The following is a 27,933-nucleotide window of genomic DNA, read 5'->3' as shown; positions in this document are numbered from 1 at the left end:
TGTCAGGCAAAACATCAACTCACATCAGGTAAAAGGCATTGTGCCTAAATGAAAATGGGATACTTCTGAAGTCACTTAACTCCTAAACTAAATAGGAATAAGAAACATAACTGTTTGAAATGCAATCTGTCAGCTGCAGATTTGTTCACAGATATTATGGACGAAACTAAAAAAGTTGTTAACAGAATGATTAACTATGACATATTTCTAAATCTCAAAGCTGTATTTGCTTCTTGGTTATTTAAACCAACCTGTGTAAAAATTACATAGCTCCTTAATTTCAAATTCTTTAAACACTGCAAAAATTAACAACACACGTGAGAAATCCAAAACTACTTATAAAAGACATGAAAAATAGGTGGACGAACAATATCGTTTTGCCCATGTCAGACAACAAAGTTGTTGAGCATTTACATCCAGTTCAGACTATGCTGATCTTCCTCTGCTGGTTTTGATTTGGGGGAGGGGGGGGCCTAAACCTGATGCAGCCTTTCTGTTATCCACAGTCCCCTGGCTGGAGACAATACCCAGAATAACCTCTTCCACTATCAGAGGCTGTTTACCAGTTGCTGGGAATCACAGGTGAGGAGAATGTTCTTGCACTTGGGTCCTGCTTTCAGAGGCTTCCTATAGGTTGGCCACTGAGAAAACAAGATATGAGACTAGATGGGCCTTTGGCCCAAAGGAGTATTTTAGTTTCCCTACCACAGTAAAGATTCCCGATCCAGCAGGGCTCTAATGCTTTTAATATCTTCCTCCCTCAGTTTACAGCCAGTAAAGGAAAAACAAACTTCCTGCAGTTTCCTGTTCTGTGGTACAATTACTTGGTGTCTGTTTGATCTTCCCCTTGCCATTTTGTGCTTCCTGGTAAGGTAAAGGTAAAGGACCCCTGGACAGCTAAGTCAAAGGCAACTACAGTGGTACCTCTAGTTACGAACTTAATTTGTTCCAGAGGTCCATTCTTAACCTGAAACTGTTCTTAACTAGAGGCGTGCTTTCACTGATGGGGCACACGATTTCCATTCTCATCCTGGGGCAAAGTTCTCAACTCGAGGTAACTCTTCCGGGTTAGCGGAGTTTGTAACCTGAAGCGTTTGTAACATGAGGCGTTTGTAACTCGAGGTACCACTGTATGGGGTTGTGGCGCTCATCTCGCTTTCAGGCCAAGGGAGCCAGCGTTTGTCTACAGACAGCTTTCTGGGTTATGTGGCCAGGATGACTAAACCGTTTCTGGCACAACAGAATACCGTGACAGAAACCCGAACGCACAGAAACACCGTTTACCTCAGCAGTACCTATGTATCTACTTGCACTGGCTTGCTTTCGAACTGCTAGATTGGCAGAAGCTGGGACACAGCAGCAGGAGCTCACCCCGTCACGGGAATTCAAACTGCCGACCTTCTGATCGGCAAGGCCAAGAGGCTCGGTGGTTTAGACCACAGCGCCACCCGTGTCCTGGTAGAAGGGAAGAGAGTACAACACCCCAGTGTCCCTTGTTGTAGCTGGTGACAGTGCTGAGTGTCCTTCACATCTAAGACTTAAAGAGATAATTCTAGGTTGCAACATACATGCATCACATTTAAATTTCATGTTAAACCTCATTATTTTTTAAAGAGATGCGCTATAACTGAAGTGGTTTTTAAAAAGACCCCGTTTATTAATTTTTTAGAGATCCAGCTTTTAAAAACATTTCTGAAGTAATTGCTTTATGCACTCTGTTTAGATGCACACTCCCTTAAGAGCAAAATGCCTGCCATTTTCCATTGTGTCCTTGGTCGCAAGTAACTTAGATGAAAAGGTCATGAGTCCCCATTTGCAAACAGTTGTCTGGTTCTTCTTCCCATATTTTTTTCTTGTTTTCATCTAGACTCTAAAATGAACTGACATCTATGGACTACCAGAAAAGTAGCACTAAACAAGTTTCCCCTACAGAGTACACACACACACACACACACACACACACACACACACACACACACAAACACACACACACTCCTGTGGGACACGGCTGACATCATTATTTGGCACAACGCACAAAAAATGCAAGAGCTGTATCTACTGCCTCAGATTCCTGCTTTTGCCTTAATAGTGGGATTGGTCCTGGAGAAGCTCTCAGCTACTCCTGCATGAATTATCCTCCTTTCCACTGTTTTTCCTAAGCAGCCAAGAGTTTTCAATGCCAGAAATTTGTGTGTGTGGTGGTGCGGTTAGATTAAGATTAGGTTCAGATTAGATTAGACCTGAAAACGGAATGTAACCCATGTTAGGTTTTTCCACAGACTTCAAAAGGCTCTGCCCACACATCCTAGTTTTGATGCACATATTACTGAAAGCACATGCTCATTGCACAAAAACATATTTAAGCATCTGAAAAGGATTTGCAATATTACAAGGGCGACACACGGGTTAAAAGAGGTTTCCTCCCTACCCCTCCCTGTTGGTCACAGGTGTTAAAAGGCAAAAAACAACAACTAGTGAGCCAGGGGGGAAAAGGAAGGTCTCTCTTCAGAGATTTTAGGAGAAGGGGAAGGAGTGGGCCGTCTGATACTGTAGCTGGCATTGCTTTATTCTATTTTACTAACGCTGTTTGGACATATGCTTATGAGAAGAATCCTTCCTGTTGAACAGATCCTATTGCCTGTTGCTGCAATTCATCAGTATTCTGTCATTCTGTCTGCCACTTTATAATGATCTACAGTTATTTCTAACACAGCGTAGGTAATGTTTGGAATGCAACCAGAAACTGTGCGGGCAGAATTAAAACTGCAGGAAGAGTATTCTTCCTAAAGACCCACTGATTCCTGATGAAAAATGGAAGCAAAAATGTATTTAGACAGATAATATTTCCCGGTTTTGGTGTTTATGTGACCTGTTGTAGTATATCACTGGATATATTTATAGCTTTGCACACTGCTCACCTTGTGCAATCATTCATATCACTGTTTATTATTGATAACACAATACTATCCAGAGGGCCTTCACCCCACCAGTAAAAATCTGGCTTAACTGTCATGGCTTGACTGCAAGAAATCCTGGAAATGCCTAATTGTGAAAGAGGCTTGGACATCAGAATTTTCACTGCTCATGATACAAATTCATGGCAGCTAAACTGGTTCAAAGTTGACAGAATGTAACTGTGGGTATATGCTGCTTCATACTTTCTAAAAATCTCCTGTTATTTCATGTACACAACTACATGTGTAGCAATATTGTTAATATAACATAAAAAGTGTAAGAGATTTAAAATTCTATTTTATAGAAATTCTGAGTGATCTTGCACGTCACACGTCTGGTTGTTTTGCTCACATGTAAAATGCCATTTAGAAAAACTGTCGTTTGGAAATAGCTTTAAAAGGATATAGAGCATGTTAACTATATATGAGAATGAAAAATGAGTCTGCAGGTTGTCGTTTTCATGGTGTTACCTTACATAGCTGCTGATGTGGGAGATACATAAACGGATTTATGCATAATTTGTGAAAATCCAAACTAAACCAAGTTGCTGGTGCCTACAAACCTGGAAGAAAATACCTGGCAGAAAGTATGAAGAGTAGGCTAATAGTGGTACCAGAAGTTAATTGCTGATGTACACTCTGTGTGACCAACTCAAGATCAAAAGCAAGAATTGTTGGCTACCTCCCCTTCTTTATATACAGTCAAACCTCAGGTTGCGAATGTAATCCGTGTGGGAGGCACGTTCGCAACCCACAGCGTCCGCAGCCCACAGCGCCATGTCTGCGCACGCGCGTGATGCAATCCGGCACTTCTGTGCATGCGTGTAATGTCATTTTGTATTTCTGCGCATGCGCGAGCGCTGAAACCTGGAAATAACTCATTTCAGTACTTCTGGGTTCAGCGCGGTCCGCAACCCGAAAACGTGCTACCCGCAGTGTTCATAACCCAAGGCATGACTGTATCAGACAGTTTATATAATCAGACAGTTGAACAACGTTAAAGCCACAGAGACTACTAGCAGCAAAGTAGATCTGGAAATTTAAAGAGAATGACTCTGCCAAACATAGAAACAGCAGTGCTAAAAGTTTAAATGCATTTGTGGAAGAAACGGTTCGTTGAGAATATAACGAGTATAGCAAAGGCCAGAGCTGTCCTCACACAGAGGACAGCAAAGGAAAATTGGTAGCAGAGTAATGTGAAATACTAGGAAATAACAATGTAGAGATAAAATCAGTGGTGAAGTCTGTGGTGGAATAAATAATGCAATGTTTTAAATATTTTTCAGAAGGAGCAGAAGAACTCAGTAATTATCAGATCACAAACATAGGCTATTAAGACTAAGCAGGGCTTGATGGCAGTGCTGTTTTTCTAGAAAAAGAGGTGCCGGAACTCACCATGAACACCTCCCTTCTTTTCTTATAACAGCAACTGCACCCACCTGAGAGGTGCCAGAGGTGAGTTCTGGCTAGCAGGGAAAGCCCTACTTGATAGGCATAAACTTAACGTAATGTATGGAACCATCCTATGATTACCTCCACTGGCCCACTATTTACATACTGGCTCACTATATGCAGACTGGCGCAATGGTATACTAGCTCAACACTCTTTGAGGAGCTGAAAGAGGCAAGATCTAGACTGGGATGGTCCAACGTTTCATTCCAAGTGGGCCGCAAAAGTACTTCAACATGGAACCTGTGGGCTACACACTGCCTTGTTGTGAGGGAGTGGGGAGCAAAGCCAAAATTAATTTAATAATAATATTAATATAATTTATATACAGCCCTATACCTGGAGGTCTCAGGGCAGTTCAAAGAATAAAATTAAAATATAAAACCACAAATACATAATCAAAATAACCCTGCCCCCCAAAAACCCCACATTTTAAAAGGGCATAGGATGTCAACCAAATCATCCAAAGGCCTGGTTAAAAAGGAACATTTTTTGCCTGGCACCTAAAGGTGTATACTGAAGGCGCCAGGTGAACTTCCCTAGGGAGAACATTCCACAGACAGGGAGCCACTGCAGAGAAGGCCTGTTCCCGTGTTGCCACCTTCCAGACCTCTCTAGGAGGAGGCACACAATGAAGAGGGATTGATCACATCCCTGGCCCAATCACATCCCTGGCCCAATCCCTGATCCCAGACAGCTCACCTACGGTCCATGTTTCCTTTTGGAAATGAGGCACAGCGGAGACTGTGGTGGTCTTTATGATATATGGTGCATTTACAACCTATACAACCTAGGCCATTGAGGGTCTTGCTTCTCCTACAGCCACAGCCTTTGATACAAGCAGACGTCAGCCATTGTGCTCTGCCTGCTACTGTGCTTCTTCCAGTCACATAAATCCTACTTCCTCCCTAAGCTTCTAGCTCACATTGCTTTATTGGCTGAGGGAGGAGCCCCATTTGCCATCTGAGACAGAGTCCCTTGGTCATTTGTTTTTTCTTAATGACTCATCCCCCAGGCTATCCCCTCATGAAGAAATCTTAGCCTGGCTTAATTAGCTGTTGACACTTGCTGATTTCAGGGGGATTACAAGTGTACAACTTAATACACACAGGTCTTGCACCCAGTTTTAAAACCCCAAACCTTGAGTAAATTCTAACACATAATGGTTCCAGGAATTTAGAAGTGTCCTAGCACCCACAAACTCACAACACTATGTTTAAAGAAATTAATAGTAAAAACAAAACACAAAACTATGTGGTCATATACTGGGTTGCATTCTAAGGGATGGGATATTTGGATTAGGTACCAGGGACAAGGTGAGGCAGTTAAAAACAAAAACAGAATATGCATATTTCTTCGTTAAATAAAGCCTTCTATTTGTGGGAAACCTTCCAAGAGACATACCTTCCAAAAGACATTTTAACACATAGCTCAGCAATTTAGACAGGGCAGTACTTCTGAAACGACACAGAGAATGATTAGATGTCGACCTCCATATTATCTCAAGAGCAATTAAGACTAGAAGCTAGAGTACTCTCTCTACTATTATAAAGTAAGCTGTAGGAAATGAAATATAAAGCTGCAGGGCTGCTTCATTTCTCTCAGGCCTAGAAGGAGAGAGTATATGGAATCGGTGGGAAGGGAATTTAGCAAACAGTGAGATTCAGCAGAGTATAAAACATCTACAACAATCTATGACTCTTAAACACCATGGAGTGATGACTGCATATGCTAGGGCACTGTAATATTTGGCATAATAAAACATCTTCTTTAAATCTCCCATTACTATAGTATCTCATTATCACAGTGCAAGTTGTGTCAGCATTTTGATTTTATATGCCCATTATAACTCAGCTCTGAAAGATTATAATTTTGGGTTTGATTTCTTTTCCCCCACCCTTTTTTCCTGACTACTCACACTCTGCTTAATCTCTTCACACAATGAGATTTTGGCGGTTTTTAGGATCCATGTAAATGGTGAAATAACTGATCCAGTGTCCTTTAATCTGTCCTCTGGAAATCTGATAGAGCACAAATAAATTAATGTGTGTGCTAGATGCTTAAACCCAATTGAAGAATGTATTTTGAGGCTTAGAGATTACCACAATGACACCAAGTATGGGGAGGGACACAGGTTTCTCCTCTAATTGAACTTCAAACCTGTATGTCTGGCTTTAACTTGAGAAAACCCAAAAGCTTTATTCAAGAAGTCAGCACAAGTTCTAAACATTAGCCCAGTGTAACAGAGCTCTAAAACGCACAACTAAGAAATTCAGTCAAACCTCGGATCCTGAATGCCTTTGTTTTGGAACGTTTCAGCTCCCGTATGACGAAAACCAGGAAGTAAACGATCTGGGTTTTGAATGTTTTTCGGAAGCTGAACGTCCTATGCTTGAGTGCAGGAAGCTCCTGCAACCAATTGGAAGCCGCGCCTTGGTTGTCAAACATTTCGGAAGCTGAACGGGCTTGCGGAACGGATTACGTTCAACAACCGAGGTTTCACTGTGGCTAAGACATTGCCCCAACACCTGACATGCCACTTCTGACCCCATTTTGAAAGAGTGGGCTATGACCAGTCATTTACACGTTTCTCATCCCAAGTGAGAAGACTGTGCTTACAAATGTGGACTTCTACAGCGGGTGGACGTGTCTATTCACACCGACAGAGTCAATGGCACATCCCTCACAAATATGGCAGTTTGGAAGGGGAAGACTGAGAGGCATTCTGCATTTAATAGCACCCCATCCAGCTGATCGCCCATACTAGAAGAAGAAGAAGAAGAGTTTGGATTTGATATCCCGCCTTTCACTCCCCTTCAGGAGTCTCAAAGCAGCTAACATTCTCCTTTCCCTTCCTCCCCCACAACAAACACTCTGTGAGGTGAGTGGGGCTGAGAGACTTCAAAGAAGTGTGACTGGCCCAAGGTCACCCAGCAGCTGCATGTGGAGGAGGGGAGACGCGAACCCAGTTCCCCAGATTACGAGACTACCACTCTTAACCACTACACCACACTGGCTCTCATACTAGCTATGATCCCCATGTTTATCTGCAGCAGGTATCTGAGTGGACTGATCAGGAACCTCCCCAAACCAATCTGTTTTATGATCATTAGATTTTTTAATGTGGTTCAGTCATGAGGTTTATTTAAATGAGGTTTATTTAAATGAAAACCCCAGAAAAATCTGGATGGAGGATTCTTTCTTATTCATGCATTATTTACTTTTCAGGATTATGGCCATAATGTGCACTGCTTTTAAAATATAGGGCACATAGAGCAATATATTTTTTTTAGCTTTCATTTGCAAGGCTGTTAAGTCACTGCCCTCTACTGCGTGCAGCATGCCTGCTTAGATTGCATTTCAAAGGTGATTTATCATGTCTTTCCCATTCTCTCTAGCACTCATAGTTGTCTTCTCTTACTTCTGGCATTCCCATGCCCTATTCCTTTTCACTTTTTTTCTATCTAGCTAACATCTCTTTAGCATTATTTCCTGACCAATATGTTACGTTTTTCAATCACATTTTGTTAATTTCCTACCTTTGTTTCTGTTCTTGAAGTGTTAAAATGCTTGCTCCCACCCATCCCCATTTTTCTGCTATATACCGTATTTTTCCATGTATAAGGCGACCTCTTTTTCTGAATTTTTTTTGGTGATAAATTGAGGGTCGTCTTATACACGGGTTAATATGCTAAGTAAGCGAAGGCTGGTGCTGCAGTGGTAGCAGGGAAATATCAGAGTAGGAAGAGTATTTGGTGAGTGCCAGTATGCAGTGTATTACAGCACCAGTTCCATCAGCCAGAGAGTGGGGGATCGCCGAAAAGCTGCTCAACAGCTCAGCAATCTTACAAAAGAAGCTCAGCAACTGTTGAGGGCTCCCAAAAACAGGGGTTGTCTTATACATGGGGTCGCGTTATACACGGAAATATACAGTATATGTTTTTCTGATTCTGACTCCTTTTCCTTATATTTGGATGCATATGCCAGAATAGAAAATAGACATGAATCTTCCAAGTTGAAGACACAAGTATTTAAATTGCTACCTTTCTTGATAAAATACACAGGAGTAAATAATGCGACTCCTGAAAGGAGGAAGGGATTGCGCTCCCACTTGAACGCATTTTGCAAAGAAAAAGAGATTTCAATGCATGTACTTGACACTTGAGGGACGTGGGTGGCGCTGTGGGTTAAACCACAGAGCCTAGGACTTGCCGATCAGAAGGTTGGAGGTTCGAATCCCTGCGACGGGGTGAGCTCCCGTTGCTCGATCCCTGCTCCTGCCAACCTAGCAGTTCGAAAGCACGTCAAAGTGCAAGTAGATAAATAGGTACCACTCCGGCGGGAAGGTAAATGGTGTTTCCGTGCGCTGCTCTGGTTCGCCAGAAGCGGCTTAGTCATGCTGGCCACATGACCCAGAAGCTGTACGCCGGCTCCCTCGGCCAATAAAGCGAGATGAGTGCCGCAACCCCAGAGTCGGCCACGACTGGAGCTGATGGTCAGGGGTCCCTTCACCTTTACCTTTTTTACTTGACACTTGACTGGTGTGAAACCAGAGTGTAGAAAGTATATTATAAGGAATAGCCCTTACAACCTGTACTTAAAATACATGCAGATCTGGTTGAATGCTCTGACTCTGGGGTATGTTATTATGGGGTAGTCAGGGGGGGAATCAGCTGATCTCTTGCATTAGGCTCCAGTTCTCCTGTCCCTTCTCCCCATTTTTTCCAAAACACTTTCTTTTTCTTTTTCTTAATTTGCTTATAGGGGTGCTGGACGTGCTGTTAAGCACAGTGCTGATGAGACCCAGCCACCTCAATTTGCTCAGAGGCCCAATTTTGTGCGTATATGTATAAATTAACACATGGATTATTTGGTGTCATGCGCCTGTTTCTTGAGTCTTTTAAGTACCTAGCAGCATCCCTACTGTAAATTATGAATGTGCCTCTGCATTTGTAGAATTTCATTTGCACTGACAAATCTGAACTTGGGAATACTATGAGGCCATTTCGCAATGTGTTGTGGATCCCACAGAGCTAGATAGGCAGAAGTCCTAAGGGAAGGACTAGGAAGTCTTAGGAGGTGAGGTGAGTTAGGAGGTGAGGACAGCTGGGACAGTACCTGTTCCAGAGCCATTGGACATCCCAGAAATGGAGTGGGAGATTCCCACTGTAGCCAGGGAGCCTGACAGCCAATTAGCAGAGCTGGCCATGTCAGAGGGTTGGGTTCAAGATCCATGGCCCAGGATGTACCACCATCAGCACAGGCATGAACAGCTTCCCCTGTGACAGGCCCTGCCCCTTTAAAAGTAGAATGGACATATCAGGTGTTCAGACAATGTCTTTGTTGATGCCTAGCTATGTATTTTAGTTTCTGCCAATGTATCTTCTGAGCTTTGTAACCTGCTAATGTGGAAGTCACACACTGAATTCTTTAGCAAGACTTCTTGCATTTCCTGAGCCAAAAGTCTGAATCTTTTGTCCAAGGGTGGAAGCCAGGACAGTGCACACCCAAATTGTCACATGGTATCAACTCAAGATGAAAGACCAATGTAATGGGGGGGAAGAGTTCACAGCTGCCATGGGAATGGGCTCAGCTTCATAATGGAAATGACAAATGTGCATGCCAGTGGAACAAACACTGCATCAGGCATCAGCCTTGCCTTGTCCGCCATGATTCAGGCAGGCAGTCCACCATCATGAATTTTTAAAAGCACTACATGAATATTTATGCATTTATTTGCTCATTCATCACCTTAATTTTTCAGGAAAGGGTTGGTGTGTTTTTTAAGCGTGAAATTGTTATAGAGATGGGAGAATGGTTCTTTGTGACATCATAGAGGACCAGCCAACCAGAATAATGAAGAGCCAATTCCTGTTCTTTTCAGAGCTCAAGTCAGGTGACAAATAAGCCAGTGTAAACTAAACATGGCAAGACGGCTTTCAACCGAGACACACCACTTAATTCATGATATGTCTGTCTTCTCTCCCACATTCTTCAGGAACATCAAATTATCCCACTAGGCATTTATCATTGGGAAACCACAGCGCTGTGCCTGATTCTCCCACTAATTGTTTTTCACCGGAGCTCTGATATGTCACCTTACAGTTCTCGCTTGCTTTATCATCCATCATGACGTGCTTACATTATTCCTTGCCTTATAACACTGAAGATTAAATATTGAATGAGTTCAGTTGGCCGTCTATACTGCATATACTATATGCTGGGGCTAGGAAATAATATTAAATGTATTTTTTTAAAAAATGTTTCATAAATGTTTTATACATAAATGTAGGTGGATACCTTAAAAAATGCATCCCCAAATAATTTGATGTGTGTTTGATAGGAGACAAAAAGGAGCTATTAAATCAGGTACCTGACAAAACTAAAGAAAATATGTATACCTGTCATTCATTTCATTTCATATTTTGTATCCGGATTTTCTTTCCCAAGGGAAAACCAAAGTGGATGCACACATATAGGAATAAACAGTATCTGCAGCAAATAAATAAAATAAATAAATAAAATAAAATAAAAATAAGTAAAATTTCTACAGTATGCCTGACTATTACAGATACAGTGCAAAATTAAATTTTAAAATGTGCCATGATTTCTTAAGGTATTAAGATAAGTGTCTATAAATTAAAACCCTGGAATTGAGCTAGTGCATTATTACATACCCTCCAATATTTCTCCAATGGAAATAGGAACATCCCATTCAATAATGATAATTTTACTATTTATGCCCTAAACATCTTACTGGGTTACCACTCTGGGCAGCTTCCAACATATATAAAAACATAATAAAATAGTAAACATTTAAAAAACTTCCCTATATAGAATTGCCTTCAGATGGCTTGGGGGATCGGATAACTTCATACCCTCCAACATTTCTCCAATGAAAATAGGGACATCCTAAGGAAAAGTGAGACATTCCCAGATTAAATCAGAAACCGGGACGGCTTCTCTAAATCAGGGATGTCCCTGGAAAATAGGGACACTTGGAGGGTCTGCATGAGAAAAACAAACTAAGCACCTTTAAGCAGAAATAGTGGGAAGGTTCCTAATTCACATACAGACACAAAAAGTTTAATATATCGAAATAGCATAATGATGTCAGAATAGACGTTGACACTTACTGATGGAACTTCATGAATGTACATGTGTAGAACAATCCTACACTCACATTACTTGAGGAGGGTGTGTGTGGAGAAGATATGCTAGCTATGCCAGCAGAATGGGTGCTCAGTCTGGGAGGTTGGGGGAGGAAGATAAGAGGAAAGGTGGGAAACACACTGTAAAAACAGCAGATACTGTCACAGCATCCCTGGGAACTCTGCAATATTCCGTAATGAGGGGACTATTCTCACAAGCAGAGAGAGAGAAAATGGGCTCCTGTTGATAGGAGACATTCTGCTAATGGCACAGCCAGCCGTAGCCCCACAGGTACCAGTCCCCTGGCATCATCACTACAGAAAGGGACACAAATCCCCTCTTGCTACTCACAATCACTGTTCTATGAGCACAATGTACACAAAGGGAAGGAAAGAGAAAACACACACAGCACCTGCATAGCTCCCCTGGCAGGACATCTTCAGAGAGGACCTGCGGCCCTTCTGAAGGAATGTTTTCCAGAGAGGAAAGGACTCTTTCGTCAAGCTGCCACAGGGAATGGCTACCACATACAACAAAATATCAGCCATAGACGCTCACTGACAGCAGCAACATCTAGTAGCAGGTGGTCTACAGGACAGGTGGTCAGGAAGCTTCTATACAATTCCCAAAGGCCACATCTAGCAAACTATCTCAAAGTTCTAGACAACGCTAAACACCGATGGGCATTTTCCAGGGCCCGCTTTAACGCTCTCCCTTCAGCTCTTCTAGAGGGAAGATACAATAAAATACCGATCGAACAAAGATTATGCCCCTGTAACAGCAATGAAATCGAAACCATTGGGCATGTCATCTTATACTGCCCATTATATCGAGACTCAAGAAAAGAGCTGATCGAACCGATTCTGAGGAAAATACCTCGTAGTACAGACGACACCTATATCAGACACCTCTTAGCTGACAAAGAGCCCGAAATTAACAGGTCCGTGGCAAAGTACTGTTACATTGCAACAAGAATAAGACGAGCAATGATGTCTACAAAGGAGTTCAAACTGTAAACATCGAAGGAACGATAATAAACAGTAGCGACTCCTGAACTGAATTTTAAAAACTTAAAACTCGAAACCTGGTCATAAATATAAGCACCAATTCTGTGAATTAGCCATATTTTTACTGTTACTTGTAGCACAATACTACTCTTAATGTCATATTTTATAAATTGCTTCCTGGTCATTGACCGTATTAAAGATATTTGATTTGATTTGAAGGACACAAATCCCCTCTTGCTACTTACAATTACTGTTCTATGAGCACAATGTACACAAAGGGAAGGAAAGAGAAAACACACACAGCACCTGCATAGCTCCCCTGGCAGGACATCTTCAGAGAGGACCTGCGGCCCTTCTGAAGGAATGTTTTCCAGAGAGGAAAGGACTCTTTTGTCAAGCTGCCACAGGGAATGGCTACCACATACAACAAAATATCAGCCATAGACGCTCACTGACAGCAGCAACTTCTAGTAGCAGGTGGTCTACAGGACAGGTGGTCAGGAAGCAGGAGTCTGAGACCCAACAGGGGAAGGGGTGAACATGGCCTTACTCACCTTTTACATTCCTGTTCACTTGTTTGTTGTTGTTTTTTAAGTAATGTAAGGGACTCCGTTCCATACAAACCCCCTGCCCAGTCAGCCACTGAAACGGCCGGGAATTGAACACATAGAATCATATAGCTTGACATCAAATGTCCAACCTCCCAGCCAATGAAGTAAGTGAAATAGAGGATCCTTGAAGAGTGGTCAACCTCTAACAAAAGAGAGCTCACGGCCTTACAAGGTAGTCTGTTCTATAGTCAAACAGCTTATATGGTCAGAAAGTTCTTCCTGTTATTTAGTATAAATCCCTTTTCTTGTCTGGACCCAATGGTGCCTGCTGGCACAAAAGAAAATAAATTTGCTCCATCACCTATTTGATGGCTATGACTTCCTAATAGTCTCTTCTAACCCTGCGTGAGGTGAGTTAGGTAGGGAGCCCACATCCAGGTACATTTGAGCCAATTATCAGAAGCACTGCATGGACCAATAGCCTGGCCCCTGCATGTCTCCCCCACCGGTTTGGCCCTTCTATTCAGCAACCCAGCATATTAAAAGAATAAAGATGTTAAAAAAATTAAGTACCCTGAGACAGAAAAGATGGTGATGATGTTTAACTTTGCTGTGGCATAATTAAAAATGGCCTACAAGACCCCAGCATTATTAACTGTTAAAACAAATTCAAGAAAATGCAGGTGGATAGCAGCATATAAACACGAATAAATTCAGAGCAGCACATTCTAAACTGGAAAGCCTGCTGAAAATGCCACAAGAGATTTTGAATTTTCCTTCAGTTTTATAAGCAGTTTACCACATGGCATGTGATATTAGAAACTTCTATGGGAGTTATTTAGAAGGGTATGTCCTATTCCTATCCCATCAATCACTATTCAGTCTGGACAAGACACTTATATTTACCGAAAAAAACAGAACACTGGAAGTTGTTTTCTAGTTGGTTCATCTAGCCTAGTCTACTGCCATCCATGTTGCCCTGGGCTCTTTTGGGAGGAAGGACAGAATATAAATCCAATAAATCAATCAATAATACTGTCAACTCTGATAAACAGAGGCCATTTCAGACAGAAACATATTTCAATCCTCCTACTAAATTAATTTAACTGGAGATTGGAACTGGGACATTGTACATGCATTTTGTACAGTCCTTTGGGAAGGGCTGCAGTTCAGTGCAAGAGCACATGGTTAGCATGCAAGATGTTCCAAGTTTAATCCCTAGTATGTCCAGTTACAGCTGGGAAAAGACTATTGCCTGAAACTCAGGAGAGATGAAGCCAGTCTGACCTCGATGGATCAATAGTCTGACTTTACATAAGGCTTCTGCTTCCTGTTTATCTCCAATATAATAGGTGTGGCAGTTTCAGGATGCGGCTTGTGAGTGCAGTGCGAACGAGCACAACCAGCACACATTAGTGGGTTGAAACAGGCCACAACTTTATTTGGTTTATACAGCAGGTAAGCAAGGTTGTCATGGCAGTAGGGCAATGACCTAGTCTTCATTCCAATCAGCACTTGTTGTTGCTATAGAATAGTACCTTGTGCCTCACTTCCTGAAAACACTAAAAAATAATGGTCAATTATGGTTTGTTATGATCCTTGAGAACAGAAACACTTTCCTACTAACAGGCTGTTTCTGGAAGGCATTAAAATCCAACAATGAACTGAAGATAAAAAGAAACTCTTCTACTTTTGCTGCCTGGATAGCTGCAGAGGTATGTGATTATATCAGCTCAGATGTCCCCCATATGCAAGCCAGTTAGCTGTCGCAATAAACCCAATTTCTTAACTGATCCAAGCTGCAGAAACTCAAAAGGTATTGTTTAGCATACTACCTCACTCTTTTTATTCCTCCGCATTCCTAAAAACTAAATACATAGATATCCTCTCTTATAAAAAATAATAATATTCATTCTAGTAAACAGAAGCAATTCAAGCTTCTTAAAATCTAATAATAATTCTATTAAAACAACACACAGGTTATCAACATTGTATATTGGGCCAACAGACATACAACTGTAACTATGCCAATACAATGTATACATGGTAATATTAATGCTCAAATAAAGCATATTGACTCATATCTGACTCAGCCCTGACATTATTGCTTAAAAAAAAAAAAATACAGTATACATTATACATTTCACTTATATACTGGGCCAGTTTATCCAGTCTACTGTTCTCTTAATGTGAACTCTCTCCAGGTATGCATTTTCTGCATGCAACCCAGACAATTTTTACACAGTTGTGCCATAAAGCTCTATGATCACAGCAGCTGGAAAATATGTTGTTGAGAGAATTTGAAAATTACGGCCAAACATAACTGCAACCAGCCAGTTCCCAATGCAGAACCAAAATTAAAGGAGCAAGAGGCTTCTCAGGTTATTATAGCAATAGTGCATTGAAAAAGCAAGCATTCATAGAAAAGGAACAGACTGGAACAGCCCCTACTCCTACCTGCTGTTAAGTAACATACTCTGTTTGAAAACATAGTATGCTGCTTTCACTTTTATAATAGACAGTTAAGCTAACTGAATTGTGATGCTCCATTCATGTTGATCCTAAAACTCAGTGAGTGGTTCCTCAACATCCCCACCCACTGTCACAGACCACTTGAAAATTACTGAGGGTCTTGGGGGACTGCATAATTATTTTTCTGCCTGTTGGAACAATTGTGTCTGTTGTTGTTGTTGTTGTTTAGTCGTGTCCGACTCTTCGTGACCCCATGAACCAGAGCACACCAGGCACTCCTGTCTTCCACTGCCTCCCGCAGTTTAGTCAACTCATGCTGGTAGCTTCGAAGACACTATCCAGCCATCTCGTCCTCTGTCGTCCCCTTCTCCTTGTGCCCTCCATCTTTCCAACATCAGGGTCTTTTCCAGGTAGTCTTCTCTTCTCATGAGGTGGCCAAAGTATTGGAGCCTCAGCTTCAGGATCTGTCCTTCCAGTGACCACTCAGGGCTGATTTCCTTAAGAATGGATAGGTTTGATCTTCTTGCAGTCCATGGGACTCTTAAGAGTCTCCTCCAGCACCATCATTCAAAAGCATCAATTCTTCGGCGATCAGCCTTCTTTATGGTCCAGCTCTCACTTCCATACATCCCTACTGGGAAAACCATAGCTTTAACTATACGGACCTTTGTTGGCAAGGTGATGTCTCTGCTTTTTAAGATGCTGTCTAGGTTTGTCATTGCTTTTCTCCCAAGAAGCAGGCGTCTTTTAATTTCGTGGCTGCTGTCACCATCTGCAATGATCATGGAGCCCAATAAAGTAAAATCTCTCACTGCCTCCATTTCTTCCCCTTCTATTTGCCAGGAGGTGATGGGCCCAGTGGAACAATTGTAGTATGCTGTATTAGATGCTGTATGGTTTTTAACTGTATTTTTGTTTTATTTCTTGTATGGCTCAAAATTTAACAGTTGGTGGATGTGTAAGTTTATATACAGTGGTACCTTGGTTATCAAACTTAATCCGTTCTAGAAGTCTGTTCCAAAACCAAAGCGTTCCAAAACCAAGACGAGCTTTCCCATAGAAAGTAATGCAAAATGGATTAATCCATTCCAGACTTTTTCAAAACAACCCCAAAACAGCAATTTAATATGAATTTTACTATCTAATGAGACCATTGATCCATAAAATGAAAGCCATAAACAATGTACTGCAGTCACACAATCAATCAATCAGTAGCTGAACTGGGTCCCACACAGTCACAAAAACAAAAGAGCCGCAAAAACAAAAACACAAAATAAATAGCAAAAACAGACAGACTTCAGCGTAACACTCAAATCGGAAGCGTAACACTCAAAAAAGTTCGCAAACCAGAACACTTTCTTCTGGGTTTGCAGTGTTTGGGTTCCAAGTTGTTTGAGTACCAAGGCGTTTGAGAACCAAGGAACCACTGTAATTGACTTTAAACTTTTTTAATTAATTTTTTTTATAAGAACTGTATTCTACTTCTCAGTGCTAAAAGTCTGCCGTTCCTATTAGCATTATTCTTTTTAATATGATTGTCTGATTTCATACTCACTCCCATTTCTTTTAAACAAATATATTATTCATTTCAATTGCCCATTACATAATTAATGTAATTTCCCTAGCTTTCTAAAAAGGATATTGAATTGTTGATATTACAATCCTGAGCAGTTCGTGTATACCTGCGTTTCATTTTGCAGTCGATGTCATTTGGGGGAGTTGCTCATTGTAATTCATCATGTGAAAATGGATTTCCTAGGATGTCCTTCAGAGTTGCATTAAAATACCACATATTCCCGGATTGTCATAATGCTGTAAGGAATCCCCACCCTGCCCCCATATACAAAAATTCTAGGCACCAACTTGACACCTCACACAAACTGTACACATTTGGAGTGTGTGTAGTAGGTACTTTAAAAACATTTGTTTTGCTACTGCTGCCAAGTTTATAGGTTTTTAGGTGGATTGGGTCAGGCCCCCAAACTGGGTACTAGCCATTCCCTTTTACTTCAATTTCATTAGTCATTTTAATTAATAAAAGAAAACTCTGAGATGAACATAATGTTTAACTATCTTGGCTCGATAAATCAAAGACAAATTAGGACTAATTCACAATATTTTTGCAGGATACATGCTGCTCCAAAAACACTCCCCTGCTATAAGTTTCCACATTGCATCAGCAGGAGGACTGGAGGTTGAGAGGTGTCAGGAGACATAATATATTGGTGGGAGAAGGGAATGGGCTCACTAGTGGAATTTTATGCTGTTAAGGCTGGGTGTTGTGGTTTTTTGTTTTTAATGCTGCTCTGTTGATTTTAGTGATGGTTCACATCCTGTGGACGGATATCAATCAGTCCTGGTGAAATGCAGAATCTACATTTATAAAGGAATATGTAAAGTCGTCCCAAAGGTCTGAGAATAAGGAGGTGATCCGATCTGATACATTAGAATACAGATTCTTGCAATACTGAAGTTTCCCCTGGCATGCTAGCTAGAGAATTACCACAGAAATGGAAAGCTCAAGGAAAGCCTTTCTAGGTAGAAAAATGCAGGTGAATATCATCATATATAGTGCAATAGGATTGAAGGGTTGGTTTGGATGGTCCCCGTATGAAAGCCTGTACAAGAGGGAAAGCCAGAATGAAAGCCTGTACAAGAGGGAACCTATTGAACTGGCCAAACCAGAATCTTTGTCAAGATAATGGCCCTGGCCAAGTCCGTTAAGCATCCTATCTGCATGTATAAAGAAGGCGCTGAAGAACAGATGTGTTGCCATAGAGACAACTGGTCGATGCTTCAAGGAGGAGGAGGAGGAGGAGGAAGAAGGAGGAGGAGGAGGAGGAGGAGGAGGAGGAGGGATGGGCCCTCTCCCTACCTCACTCACTCTGCTGTTCACATCCTAGGAATGAGAGCAATAGGTCAGGGGACCTAGTGTATGTGTGAATCTCATATGCTGATACAGAGAGCTGGGAAGACAATGGCTTTGCAGGGACCCCATAGAAATCCAATAGGGAGGCAAAATCTGTTGGAGTGTTAATGCTGCGAGCGCTTCCATCTACATTGTACGCAGGTTGCATATACCGGTATGTGTATCTCAATCCATATATCCTAAAGACACCACAGCCTCCATGGACCATCATTCAAGGGAAACTGAACCCTAAGTAAGCACAATGGAACCCCTAGGGTAGCTTGGAGATTGGGATGAACTTGCTCCTGGATTTTTGACTTAATGAGTATTCATTTTAAAAATACTTTATTATTATTATTATTATTATTATTATTAGCATTTTAGAATTTTTGTTGTCATTTATTATGATTTTACACTTCAGGTGCTTACAAAGGAATTCTTTTTATTGCAACAGATTCTGTTTATTAAACACAACATCCAGCTCTAATACACTGCAGGCTTTGACATTCCTCCACAGCATGTGACTTCTGAAATAAGGTTACATTTGTAAAACAGAATTATTTTGCTTAGGTATGAACTGCATGACATGAAATTCTGTAAAACAGTGTTTATTTCCATTCCCTCTCGTGTTACATTTCATAATAACACAGCCAACATGAAGTTAATTAGAAGGAAGTGTCAGGCAACCAAATATAACCCACCGAATTCTGCTCCAATCCATAGCCTACTGTACGGAATGAGTAAATATAAGACAGATAATTTACTCTGCTGTTTCCCCATTTTTTTATACAACTGTAGTGCATTATTTACAGCTGGTTCATCAGACCTAATGAAATGGCATTTTAGTGTGCATAGAAGTACATAGAAGAGGCAGTTCAAAACCAACATAGTAAATTTAATTAAAAAGTGTTCATTTTTCAAATATAAGGCACACTCCTAGAAAATCCCCCATGTCCTCCAGATATATTACTATGGTTCTAGTAATACAGTCTTAAAACAATTTAGTCAGTTGGGCTATTGTGTGCTTAATGTTTGTTATAATTCTGTTTATTTTTGTTAATTATTCACTACTTCAATTTAATTATATAAATATACCCAAAGGCATTTTGATATTGGGCAATGATTAATTCAACAGCATTTTATGATGCTTCTCAACAGCAAAGAGTGGGTAACTTTAAACACAATGGATACAATCCATGTTGAAGTTGATGATAAACATTCAACTGATTTTAATTGAAATGAATTGCGCTCAGTGTGCTTGAATAGTCAAGCAGCTGGATGTACACAGGCATGAACATGTAAATAAAAACATGCAAATTATAACCAGGTGTAGTCTTCATCTGTGAAAGTAGAAGTATTTTAGGTGAACACAGACACAGCTTCCTGACAACACACATCTGATTTCAGAACCATAATTTTAAGCATAATCCTATGTAGGTCTACTCAGAAATAAGCACCACAGTGTGCGTGTAGCAGGGGTGAAGAGCCTCATTCCTGGGAGCCAAATACAGCTCTCCGTCTGGCCCATGAAGTCCCCATAAAGTTGCCGAGAAGGAAATGTGGCTTTCAGACTGAAGAAGGTTCACCACCCCTGGTGTATAGGCTGGGCCAGCATTCTTGCTGTGGTGTCTGTCCAGCCACGCTCTTTCTTGCCCTCTCCTTATCTCTCCCCTCTGCTTTTAGCTCTGGCCCAGCTAGTCTCTGCTTTGGTGCAACATCTCCAGTTCTGCGAGCAACAGCTGGCCTTCTCAGCTCCCATCTCTTTTTCTTTTGGCTCTCTATTCTCCTTTGCTCTTTCATGCTCCCCTCCCTCTCTCCGTATTCCTCTTGCATTGGTAAGACACTTCCAGCTTTCCCAGGGTATGGCCACTCCTGTAGCTCTTTCCTATTGCTTCCTCTGAACTTCCTTTGGGCAGACTCTCATGTTCTGTCATTGCTTCCAGGGACTTCTAGATAACATCAGCTGAATCCACTGAGCCCTGCTAAATGTTCCTGCATGACGCATAATCCAGTTTTGGTACATACCAAAGGACTGGGAGTAACATCATTGCATGACGTTATGGTTATGTCATCGGCCAGAATAACCTTTGTGAGTGCAATAATAGCCGCTTACCCTTCTCTGGGTGGCTAGCTGTTGCAGCCCCTCACGAGCTGCCCTCCATTCCCAGGGCTGTGGGGCAGAGCCTAGTTGGAGGATCTAAGTGTGGAAGTTCACGTTCTGATCCACTGACTGCGGATGGAAGCCGACTGCACCTTGCGTTTGCAGAGAAGTCCATCAAACAGTGAGTGCAATAATGGACACTCAATCAGATCTGTGTAGTTTAATTGATATACATGTTTTTAGTAACTGAATTTGACAAGACAGGAAAATATATACAGTGGAGATATACACACACACAACAGATGTGATTCCCACTTTTGTACATTAGGCTGCATTCCAGCCATGCACTTCTATGCACACACACATTTCCATCAGGCAAACAATAAATATCATTACAGTTCGGGGAAGCACTGTGTGCCAAGCATTCAAGGAAGCCATGGAACAGAGGCAGTGAGTGGGGTGGGGAGAGGGGGCATAGCCTAGGGAGAGTTCCAGGGACCAGATAGGAAGGTCTGGAAGGCTCCACACAGCCCCCAGGCCTGAAGTTTCCCACCCCTGATATAAAGCTATCACTGTGCATTATATATAAAAAATACTTACTCAGAGGTGTGCTAATATATGCACAGGAGATGCCCTGTTTTGCTCTGGTTTGGAGTAATAATTTCAACACTATTCAAGAAATCTGATGAAGTATAATTTGACCATATCACAGCACACATTAGGAAGAAGGGAGAAGAAAAGTAAGTTCTTCACAACATGACTGCTAGATGTTATTTTGGGAGGAATTTGGCACTACATGATAAGCCTCTCTGAAAAGATGAATACAACTCCAGGAAGCATGACAGCATAAGAAAGCCAATGAGGACAACCCCACTATTAGTGCTTCAGGAATAAAACACAGATTAATGTCACTAAAGCACATGTCACAAGAGATAATGATGATGTGTACAAATGAAGCTCCTCAACATGAGCCAAAAACGTAAGCACCACAGAAAACAGGATAATAATTATACACAATTCACAAATGACACAGCCATCTGCTAAGTGTGCATTGCACTCTCACAGTATCAAAGGGTTTGTTCTACTTCTTCCCCATAAAACTTGCTTAAAAGTTTCCGCTTTCTATTCAAGCGGCATAAATTATAAAGCAGCGTAGCAAGCACTTTGCATCGCCTAAACAAGAAATGTGCTGGTCGGCTCCAAAGGCACTGTCTCTGAATAGTGCTTCGTCAAACTAGTCATTATGCTAAGATGAAGAGGCAGATGATCACTGGAGATGGAAAAAACCAGAAAACACATTTTTTGCGCTCTTAAATCAAAATTCTAAAGGGAAGTATAATTCCAGAAACAGACGCAGCCTTCCCCACATATCTTGCAAGAAGCACTTATTAAGAACACATCCATCTTCATTAAAAAACAATAATAATGACAAACTCCATTCAATAACTAGAAGCATTCAAATCTGAGGAGTTACTTCTGACATTACATTATGACGTGCCTTAGAATCATGCTTTTAAACATCTACTTAAATCCTCTCGGAGAGGATGTCTGGAATTTTAGGGGTACACTTGTATTGATTAGTGTTAACACACTCTACATGGGGCTGCCTTATAACTTCATTTGGACATTTCAGTTACAGGAATAGTACATAGTACAGATTCACTTTTGTACCCACTGCATTAGCTGCCTAGTTACTTCCAAGCTCAATTCAAAGTGCTGATTTTGACCCGTAACACCTTTATATAATCCCTCCCAAGAACTGAGATCTTCCACAGAAGCCCTTCTTACTACTGCTTCAGGAAGGTATTCATTAGGTGACACTGTACAAGTAGACCCCTGCCTCTAGAACTCCTTCCCCCAGGAGATTCAGCTGCCTCTTTCTTTTCTGGCAGTTAGATAGGCAGCTAAAGCTTTATTTTTTAATAAAATAGCCTGGCACTGCAAGTTTTGCTGTTTACTATTGCTTGTTTATATGGTTATTTGTTTGCTACTGCTCATTTAATTTTACTATTCTTAGTGAACGCTGTTCTGATCTTCATAGAGAAGTAGAGTAAGATATAAATAATTTTAAATAAAACAAAAAAGCATTCTGTTACAGGACCCTGCTTGTTGTATACACTGAATTTGCAAAGGCTGTGCATATATATACTTATAAGGCTCCAGCCCATGCTGCTTCACATTCCCTTTCCACAGCAGCACAGCACATTATTATACTATGCGCTGGAAAAACATGTGCTTCATATATCTCCTTTTTGTGCTTCCAGTGTATTCTTGTGTGAAGTAAGGACATGTGCATCTCCAAGAATAAGCTTCAAAAGTGCACACCCTTCAGTGCTTCCTGCCATGCACAAAGCATTGTAAATTGGGTGTTGGATAAGCAAGTCTTATGGTTCTGGTGCTTTATTCATAACACTTGCAGGTTCCAAATAATGGTGACCTTTGTGCAACTCGGGCAGAGGTCATTTCCACTACAACAGCTGTCTTCATAAGACACAATTCACCACAGATTGTTGTAATGGCCAGAACAACCCATTGAAAGAATATGTCACCTGGGAAGGCAGAGGATACAAGAGATCTGTAGCTGGCAAGGTACAAAGAAAAGTTTCATTTCTGATCTTTGGCACAGCAATTATTCTCTTCTTGGAAATAGATTTTGACACTATGTGTGTTACCTTCCTTCCATCTTTATTCTATATAACTGGTGCTTGATGCAGATTTTTTTTTTAAAAATCCACTCTGGATCTTTGTCATGTGATGATTTTAATGTGTATCTGAAGTCATTATATTGTGGAATACTTGGGTTTTCCTTTCGAAACCGAAAATAAAGTCTCTTTGTCATGCAGATATATATAGGCTCCCCCCCCCCCATAACAATAACAAAAACCACAATCACAGAAAGAACATGGTGTTTTGTTGACTCCTGGTCATGATCTCAAACAATTACATTATATTGGGCTGAACTACTTTTGCTGAACTCAGACTACATTAGATTCGACTTTTATAGCTTTAATGATCAGATTTCAATAACATACAATTGCATTAAACCAACAGGATTATAGTTACCCAAGTTATTTTCAATTGCTTCCTTATGCCTAGGTGCGACGTAGATAATTTTCCAGTCTAGCACCGTCTCTGAGTTAATTATATATGTATTGATCAAGAAGTTCATTTACTTTTATTAGATAAGAAACTACATAATCCCAAACCTTTGAGTTCAGCACATTACGAACTTTGCTCTCAGAACTGAATACTATTATGTGCGTTTGTGTGTATTACTTTACTATGTTTTCAGAAGATCCTTTTTCAGGTTAAAATGAAAATCAAATGTTGGTATTTTGCCAAAGTTGTTTTCAAGCACCACCCCATTAGCTGGGAGGCCCCCCACATTTATCCTATTAGTTTGCTCTGGATTGCTTCTTTTCCCTACAGAACTACAAATAAACCTTTTTAGTTTTCCATGGTGGTAGCTTTCAAATGTGCAAGTGTTTGGCACTTCATTCCCATTAGTCCAACACTTTGAAATTAAACTATTAAATTTCAATAGCAATGTTGTACTTTTACTGAACCATTTTTCTCTTGATCCTTGAAAATCTTGGCTCCAAATTACAACTCAAACCACATTCTCAGTTCTTAACTAGTAACCAAACCAAACCAAACCAGTCAGTCTAGCTACTCCAAGTACTCTTTCAAACTCTTCAAATACTACTTTCCTCTCCAAGCAATTACTGCCAGCCAATTAACAAATCCATTTGCTTTCAGAAGTACTTCACTAAGACAGGAATCTACTTCAAAATTTCATAAATAGAAAGGTTGAGTTAACCATCAAGGATATTCAAACAACTGCAAAATTACAGCTGCACTATTAGAACATTATGGTAAATGGTTCATTTCTTCTGTCGGTGCCTATAGTAACCCTGAGCTAATTGACTGCGGGATGCAGATGAGATTAACAGCAATTAGTGTTGGGCTTTCAGCATTTCTGGGCCGTTGCTGTTTTCAAACTGCTGTTTGTAATATGTTATTTGAATGCATTCTTCTGTATGTTCTTCCCTGCATGTTGCAATCCTCAGCTGATGTTTTGTTCTAGATCCCTCAACTCCAAGAATCACATCTGGTGGTGAACAGGGATAGGGCATTTTATTTTGTGGCTTCTATGTGTGGAATGCCTTGCCAAGTGAGGTGTTCTGATAGCTGTTTTGGATTTTGGCTTTCATGATCTGAAGGGAGATCATGATATTGTGGGCGGTGGGGCAAACCCCATAAACTCTTGGATTTAGGAAAAGTAAGAATTAATCAAAGTTTTATTAAATTGTGCCAAAAGTTGAAAACTCCCTGGATTTAGCTATGCTAACAACCCAGGCCAACTTGGCATAACCACTAAGATGAGCCATTAGCAGAGGACAAAGGCCGTTTCGGGGCCTAATCTGGCCTGCCAGTCGGTTCAATCTGGCTCCTGTGGCAGTTTATTTCCTAAGGTAAAATCCTTTAAAAAACCTCAATAACTTTGGTCGGCCCCCATGGCCCTTCACTTCATCAAATCTGGCCCTCTTTGAAAAAAGTTTGGACACAACTGGTTTAAGCTTTCAGCTTTGGTGATATAGGCCAGGGATGTCCAACAGGTCAATTGTGATCTACTGGTCGATCCCTGGGAGGGTTTGGTAGATCGCGGTCGGTCGCTGGCTCCTCCCCCAGCCCCTCCTCACTACAGCAGAAGACGGAGCTCTCGTTGCGAGGCTGACTGTTTCATTAGCAACCTCTTGTGAGTGACTTTTTAAATTTATTCCTTTGCCCTGATTCTCTGAAAAAGTACCTGAACCCCCCCAAAATCCTCCCTAAAAAAAGCCTCAACAACCTTGACCTGAAACCCCCCCCCCAATGGGTAGATCACTACCAGTTTATAATTGTGTGCATAGATTGCAGTCTCTTCTAAGTTGGCAGTCCCTGATATAGGCTGAAGGAATATTGTGGCATCTTGCAAGAGGTTTGAAAAACTGGGGAGAAGTGGACCTGGCAGAAGTTCTGGTGGGCTAACCGGGGTAAACTGGAAAAGAGACACAGAGTTTGCTGTTTGGCAACCTTTGAATCCAATGCTGTGCTTCTGTAGGAGAGAAGACCCTCTTGAGATATGAGTCCCAACTGTAGACTCAAGGTTGCATATACAATGGTACCTTGGGTTACATACGCTTCAAGTTACATATGCTTCAGGTTACAGACTCCGCTAACCCAGAAATATTACCTCGGGTTAAGAACTTTGCTTCAGGATGAGAACAGAAATCGTGCAGTGGCGGTGCAGCAGCAGCAGGAGGCCCCATTAGCTAAAGTGGTGTCTCAGGTTAAGAACAGTTTCAGGTTAAGAACAGACCTTCAGAACAAATTAAGTTCTTAACCCGAGGTACAACTGTATGTGTAAATAAAACCATATATCATGAAGACACCATAGTCTCCACTGTGCCTCACTTCCAGAGAAAACACAAATCCTGGTTAAGCACCAAGAACCCCCTGAAATCTTTCGCCACTCGGAGATTGGGGTGGCCTGTAACAATATATTTTGTTACTTTTGTTGTGTTTGGGGTTGAAAGTCACACTGATTTTTTCTGAAAATTGGATGGAAATAGAAATTTTAAAAGGAAATAAATTGATGATAAGCATAATGTTCTGCTCTTTCAAGAAAGATGACTATTTAAAGTATTTTAGTTCATGTGTTAATAGAAGCACTCAATATCATCGTGTGATTTTAAAATAAATCATTCTAAACATGCAGAGAAAGAGAATGCTACTAAGAATTTTGAATTCTCTGACCCAATATAATTGGTGTGTGCACATGTGCACTGGCCTATACATACTTGTCCTTAAAAAAGAGGTCTGATCTGTGTAGTTGTTTCTTCCATAGGCAAAGATGTTGGGCAAGATGTTTGTTACCTTTGGGGAAATTACTGGAAAATAGGTCAGGTATGACAATTGCAGGCAGTCATTGTTGCTGAAGGCAGGAAAGGGGCTGTGGAAGCAGAGATTCAACTCTTCCAGGCATGGACAAATTGAAGCTTTGGCAGCTGCTATGTATTCAGAGCCCAAAATCCTTTCCAAAGGCTACAGAAAATAAGTCTTGTTACTGTAGTGGGATCCATCTGGGTTGATTTCTCTAAGCCATTTCCAATATTTAAATTAAGGGAAGCATTTCATGTGTACCTAATCGCTTCTCCCACAGCCGTTCCCCCCGGTTCCTTTCTTTAACTGCACATACAAATATTGTGCATATATATATATATATATATATATATATCGTTTGTTTTAGAAATGACCACAAACAGTCCTTCATGATGCAACTACAACGTGGTTGGCTTAAGAAATGCTGACTGCCATTAGAATGTTACACAACCTGCTACGAATAAAATGTTTAGCAAGCACTTGAGGTGAATGCTATTCCCAATGCATTGTGGTCTCAAAATATATTAGCATTATTTGGCTGTGCCCCTTCGTAATCATATGTTTTAAACTGTTCTGAAAAGCACTGTTGTTTTGCATTTTAGCTTAATTCCTGAATACATCTTCCTTAACATTTTCCCTTGCTACTATCCAGCTTTTAACACTTCTAAAAGTGGCAGGGCAGGGCGATACGCAGGCCTGAGAAGACTGGGATCTGCTGCCACTACAGATTACAATCTCAAAGTTATACAGGGAGAATTTTCATTGTAGCCTGCTGGTGAAAACTGCTCCCTTTTGTAGTTACAGTAACTCTTCCCTGCACGTTCTCTCCTTCTGCATTTTCAACTATTTTAAGTATTGTCATGAAGTGGTCAGAGCTCCTGTTATCCTTTTCCTAAAATTGAGGAAACCCTCTTCCCAAAGCATCTACAAGGGCAAAGAATCTCACATTTTTGGGCTGCAGAAGAGAGACCCCCTCTTCCAACCATCTCGTCCTCTGGCGTCCCCTTCTCCTTGTGCCCTCCATCATTCCCAGCATCAGGGTCTTTTCCAGGGAGTCTTTTCTTCTCATGAGGCGGCCAAAGTAATGAAGCCTCAGCTTCAGGAACTGAAAGGGCTGATTTCCTTCAGAATGGATAGGTTTGATCTTTTTGCAGTCCATGGGACTCTCAAGAGTCTCCTCCAGCACCATAATTCAAAAGCATCAATTCTTCGGCGATCAGCCTTCTTTATGGTCCAGCTCTCGCTTCCATACATCACTACTGGGAAAACCATAGCTTTTACTATACGGACCTTTGCTGGCAAGGTGATGTCTCTGCTTTTTAAGATGCTGTCTAGGTTTGTCATTGCTTTTCTCCCAAGAAGCAGGCGTCTTTTAATTTTGTGACTGCTGTCACCATCTGCAGTGATCATGGA

General features: G+C 41.1%; 1 protein-coding gene and 1 long non-coding RNA gene across 17 annotated transcripts in view; one reads left to right on the top strand and one right to left on the bottom strand.

Moving 5' to 3' along the window:
• The window catches only part of GRIP1 (glutamate receptor interacting protein 1), a 332,684-nt gene that overhangs the window by 175,151 nt on the left and 129,600 nt on the right, over window positions 1-27,933 (bottom strand). The gene's annotated exons all lie outside the window — the stretch shown is intronic.
• The window catches only part of LOC308486083, a 41,577-nt gene continuing 34,125 nt past the window's right edge, over window positions 20,482-27,933 (top strand). For both annotated transcript variants that reach the window (XR_013990930.1, XR_013990931.1), the window contains exons 1-3: window positions 20,482-20,776; window positions 23,015-23,184; window positions 24,355-24,470. This is a non-coding gene — a long non-coding RNA (uncharacterized lncRNA). The remainder of the gene's footprint in view (window positions 20,777-23,014; window positions 23,185-24,354; window positions 24,471-27,933) is intronic.

This window comes from Podarcis pityusensis (assembly GCF_964106645.2).
Source record: "Podarcis pityusensis genome assembly, chromosome: 10".
Lineage (NCBI taxonomy): Eukaryota > Metazoa > Chordata > Lepidosauria > Squamata > Lacertidae > Podarcis > Podarcis pityusensis.
The sequence above is the reverse complement of the archived record's forward strand: the minus strand, read 5'-3'. Positions and strand labels throughout refer to the sequence as shown.